Source organism: Mauremys reevesii, linkage group 10 (genome assembly GCF_016161935.1).
Source record: "Mauremys reevesii isolate NIE-2019 linkage group 10, ASM1616193v1, whole genome shotgun sequence".
Lineage (NCBI taxonomy): Eukaryota > Metazoa > Chordata > Testudines > Geoemydidae > Mauremys > Mauremys reevesii.
In genome coordinates, this window is record NC_052632.1 from 30,282,851 (window position 1) to 30,288,893 (window position 6,043).

Consider the following 6,043-nt stretch of genomic DNA (forward strand, 5'->3'; position numbering starts at 1 on the left):
TTCTGGCAGGTCCAGTGTGAGGAGTACTCCCCATTACAGAAAGACTGCTGATTGCAGAAACTCAGAAATAATTAACACAAGGTGCGAGTTAGTAAGCTACCACACTGCAAATTTTAGCAAAGCTACATCAGTCCCTGGGGAAAGAGAAAAGTCTGACCGAGCTCTTTACACATTTCTAACAAGAAAAATCCATTAGTGAAGCCTCATGATAGGTTAGCATTCAAATGTAGTTAGCAAACCTTAGGACAAATTATAGTAGCTCTTGTATGGCCACCTTCAATGCAACAAGAGCGGATGGAAATACCATGCAGGAGGGAACAAAAGGGAAACTGATTCAGAGAACAAAACTGAATCCAAGAAGTGGCCATAAAACAAAGCAAGGGAAGCTACTCTCCAGTATAGCATATTGATGCAAGAACACTAAAGCAAACTAGTTTTATTAGTCAAACTAAAGAGTGAGATAAATGCCATGACCCTGGATATAATCTGTCTTTGTTAACACTGAATTTACGCACACAGGAAAACTATTTGCATGCTGGTTTTTTTAAATGCAGTTTTCCAGAGGAAGTGAGGGCATCGTTGGCCTTTTTCTAATTCAGATTTGGAGATAGTATTGCCATCTTCATGATCCGCCTAGTCAGATTTTTATCTGGAGCAGAAACATCTGTTTATTTCTGCCAGAAGAATTTTCCCTCCATGGCTGTTAAGGTTCCAAACACGGCAAAGTAGATTGGATGTAAACTGCCAAGACCTCACATGGATCTTGTATTTTTAACCCCCTAACTTCTGTCTTAGCCATTTCTTCTTCTCCAGGGTCTTTCCTTTAAAGTTATTGCAGCAAGATTTACAATCTACAGTCTAGTTTTTAACTTCACTAAGAGCTTCACTAAGAGCTTCACTGACAAAAAGATGGGTTGATCTACCTTGAGATTAAAAATTACGGTGGAGTTCTCAGAGTTCTGTATATGAAGCTTCTTTTGTAGTAGAGCAAATCCCTACTCCATTATGTTGGCCAGCATTTCCCCACCTGTTTCCCATGCTATTGAGCTGTGACCTGCTCATCAGTGGTTGCCTCCCTCTAGCTCAGAGGTGACTACATTTCACTATTGCTGTACGTACATAAAGAACAGTAAAGCATCTGGATCCTGTGAAAATCCTATAGAAATCTAAGATATGAATGACATTTCAGCATGTTAATGGAGAAAATATTAGTTAGAAATCTCTGGACAGGGTATAGAACTAGTACCTAACTGTGGTATTTTTACCTAGTGATATTGTTGTAACATCCTTTTATCATCAATTATTGGTATTACAATGGAGATAACCTATGTGACAAAACTAGGGCTGTTGATTAAATCGCAGTTAACTCATGCAATTAAGTCAAAAAAAATTAATGGCAATTTAAAAAATTAATCGCAATTAATCACAGTCTTAATTGCACTGTTAAACAATAGAATACCAATTGAAATTCATTAAATATTTTGGATGTTTTTCTACGTTTTCATATATATTGTATTCTGTGTTGTAATTGAAATCAAAGTGTATATTTATTACAAATATTTGCACTGTAAAAATGATTAACAAAAGAAATAGTATTTTTCAATTCACCTCATACAAGTACTGTAGTGCAATCTCTGTCATGAAAGTGCAACTTACAAATGTAGATTGTTTTGTTACATAACTGCACTCAAAAACAAAACAATGTAAAACTTCAGAGCCTACAAGTCCACTCAGGCTGTGGCTACACTTAGCACTTCAAAGCGCTGCCGCGGTAGCGCTTTGAAGCGCTAAGTGTAGTCAAAGCGCCAGCGCTGGGAGAGAGCTCTCCCAGCGCTGTCCGTACTCCACCTCCCTGTGGGGAATAACGGACAGCACTGGGAGCCGCGCTCCCAGCGCTGGGGCTTTGACCACACTGGCGCTTTGCAGCGCCGCAATTTGCAGCGCTGGAGAGGGTGTGTTTTCACACCCTGCTGCAGCACTACAAATTTGTAAGTGTAGCCAAGCCCTATGTCCTACTTCTTGTTCAGCCAATCGCTAAAACAAACAAGTTTGTTTACATTTACAGGAGATAATGCAGCCCTCTTCTTATTTACAATGTCACCAGAAAGTGAGAACAGGTATTTGCATGGCACTAGCTGGCATTGCAAGGTATTTACGTGCCAGATACGCTAAACAATCGTATGGCCCTTCATGCTTCAGCTACCATTCCAGAAGACATGCTTCCATGCTGATGATGCTTGTTTTAAAAAAGTATTAATTAAATTTGTGACTGAACTCCTTGGGGGAGAATTGCATGTCCCCTGTTCTGTTTTACCCTCAGTCTGCCATATATTTCATGTTATATCAGTCTCGGATGATGACCCAGCACACATTTGTTTTAAGAACACTTTCACTGTAGATTTCACAAAACACAAAGAAGGTACCAATGTGAGATTTCTAACCAACCCAAAGTTTAAGAATCAGAAGCACCTTACAAAATCTGATCAGGATGGGGTGTGGAGCATGCTTTCAGAAGTCTTAAACAAGCACTCTGATGCGGAAACTACCGAATCCGAACCACCCAAAAAGAAAATCAACCTTCTGCTTGTGGGATCTGACTCAGATGATGAAAAAGAACATGTGTCGGTCTGTACTGCTTTGGACTGTTATTGAGCAGAACCCATCATCAACATGGCCACATGTCCCCTGGAATGCTGGTTGAAGCATGAAGGGACATATGAATCTTTAGTGCATCTGGCACTTAAATATCTTGCACTGCTGGCTACTTCAGTGCCATGTGAATACCTGTTCTCACTTTCAGGCGACACTGTAAACAAGAAGAGGGCAGCATTATCTCCTGCAAATGTAAACAAACTTGTTTGTCTTAGCGACTGGCTGAATAAGAAGTAGGACTGAGTGGATATGCAGGCTCTAAAATTTTATATTGTTTTATTTTTGAATGCATTTTTGGTACCTAATTCTACATTTGTAAGTTCAACTTTCACGATAAAGAGATTGCACTACAGTCCTTGTATTAGGGAATTGAAAAATACTATTTCTTTGGTGTTTTTTTTTACAGTGTGAATACTTGTAATCAAAAATAAATATAAAATGAGCACTGTACACTTTTTGTAATTTAAGCAGTGTTGTAATTTAAATCAACATATTTGAAAATGTAGAAAACATCCACAAATATTTAAATAAATGGTATTCTATTAATGTTTTTAATCATGCGATTAATCATGATTAATCTTTTTAATCACCTGACAGCCTTAGACAAAACCATTCATGTCAGTGTTGTAGAAGCAGCAGTGACCTATATGCTCTGTATAACCTGTATGTTCAAAAGGTCTGTTACACTCCCCCCTTCCCCCCCCCCCCCCCCGCACCTTTTGTCTCCTCTCCCTCTTTGAATACCTGTGAAATGGCTTTCCTCCTCCCCCTCCCTCCTGGAATGCTTGTGGGATGAATGGGCTGCTTAAACAGCTGGAAGATCAGAAGAGCTCCCTGGTAGACAAGGTGTCTGGGACTCTAATTAGGCAGCGCTCACACACCCAATGCATGGACACTGCATGGATACTGCCCGAAGTGGAGTGTGACCAACCAGAGGCGTCCAAGTCATCTCTAGTCACAGGCCGTGAGGAGCAGGTCTTTAAAAGGGGAAGGGGCCATGTGCTCGGAGTGCACTCACAAGCAGGGGCGGCTCTAGGTATTTTGCCGCCCCAAGCACGGCAGGCAGGCTGCCTTCGGTGGCTTGCCTGTGGGAGGTCCCTGGTCCCGCGGATTCGGCGGCGCGCCTGCAGGAGGTCCGCTGAAGCCGCGGGACCAGAGGACCCTCCGCAGGCACGCCGCCGAAGGCAACCTGCCTGCCGCCCTCGCGGCGACTGGCAGAGCGCCCCCCGTGGCTTGCCGCCCCAGGCACGCGCTTGGCGTGCTGGTGGCTGGAGCCGCCCCTGCTCACAAGCTTGTACCTCCCATGAAGGCTCTTTGCCTGGATTGCCTGGCCAGTGGTTCACCGCGTTGCATTCCATCGTGCCTCAGGAAGACTTACCTTCATCGCACCATCCATCGCTGTGCTGTGGAACACTTACCTTGAAGAATCCTGACATCTCCGGTGCCATGCCTGTCCTGGGAGCATGAGTATGTGAGTGTAATCCCCACCCCTCCTTTGAGCTTAGCTATCATTATAATAAACGTGCTGCTTTCTGCCAAACTCTGGTGGGTCACTAGTCCTCTCTAAGCTTACTAGCTGGCCCAATTTCGGGTAACAGTCAGCACTGGCATGGCCCAGGCTTCCCTAGAACATCCTTCTAATATGCCCCAGGTCACCAGCACCAGTCATAGAACTAATCACGCATGGAACAGAGTCCAGAGTGGTTTATCCAGGGGAATCAAATATGGAAACAGTGTAATCCATGCAGCAAAGTTTGTAAATGTAACAGAATCATCCAGCAAGGTGTGGGTAACCTGAATCACTTCGTAAATTTACAGTAGTCTTTCCAAATCACCTGAATTCATCACCTAGGACACTATATTATAGTTATAAACCCTCTCTAGCCGTGTTCAACCAAACAGCTCATTTGGCTACATGTTTTGATAACTTTTTCACTGGTGGGAAAGAACAACCTTTCCAGGGGAAAGATAATCAGCGATAACAAGAAATGAATGGGCACTAGAACTGAGGCTAAGTAAGTCTACCCTAGGAGCTAAGGGTATGATTCCCCTGCTTGCATACACATACTCATAGTAGCTCTCAGCAAGTTCTGAAAGTATAAACAGTGTAGCCATGGCACTGGAAGCACAGCTTAGCTGTGCCAAGTACATAGCCACCAGTTCCAAGCGTGTACACACTCAGCAATGCTGCTGTGATTACACTGATATTTATATTTGTGCTGGCTCAATGAGGGTTAGCGCTACTATGTGTACTTGTGCAGAGGAATCACACCACTATCTCACAGTGTAGACATAGCCTGAGATTTGCCCCCTGTCGGTGATCCCTCCAGAGCGGATCAGAGGCATATTGGCAGGGTTGCATGGAGAAGCATGCACTGCCACTTTCCATGCTTTCTCTTTTTTGTGTGGATAAGCAGGGGAACTCTATCTTCAGGCTGTTAAGCCAGCTCCCTTCAGGAGTCAAATTCACTTTTTGTTTTTGAAGGGAATATTTCACCATATGATGTTAGAAGAGAGATGCTGTTCTCATGTATACCTTGCTTTTGCTTTGCAGATTCTTCACTACAAAGCTGTCTATTGTGACTGTGGAAGCATTGTGACATGTTCATCTGCGTTCTGCCATGTGAAGAACACCATTACCTGGATAAGGGTGTTAGCAAAATACAAAGGGGGAGATAAAACAAAAAAGTACCCCTCTCTGCATTATACATTCTTAGCTCTTTTGCTCAATGTGCATTTTTCTGTATGGGAGGGGTCGTGAAAGACCTGCCTCTGCTTTCATTGAAATCCCTGGGGGTAGAGGGGAAGTATTTTGAAAAAGCCAGAGCAGTGTTCAAATACTTGAAGCCATTAAATAGGCAGAGTGTGGAAAGCCCAACAATTAACCCACCTAGGAGGACCTCATGAAGTGCCAGGTGCTTCTGAATTATACTCCAAAAAAGTAAGGATTGAGGTGAGTGTTGTGTTGTCATCCATTCAGCAAGTGTATTCACTAAGAGCAGAGACATAAGATAGAGGAGCAGGAGAAAAGCTAACATAAAAGTAGTCAAACTGAAACGCCTGGACTTGTCACATTACTAGTAAATTTAGCTTTTCCTATTAACACTATTTAGTAAATGTAGGAGTGAATTTGTTTCAACTCTAATATAAATATTTATTTACTCTAGGATCAATTCTGCTGCTCCACGCAGGAGTGATATCATGGGGAGCTACTTGTGGATACTAGTCAAAATGCATAAGGATAAAAGAATCAGGCCCTATATACTTTAATGTAGGCTTGTGGTTTTTATTTCCCAGGTACATCAACAAGATTTCTTGTAGGAGGAAATTTCACACACTTCTGATTCGGAAGGGTTATATTCTTACCAGACCTTCAGGATAGGTACAGTAA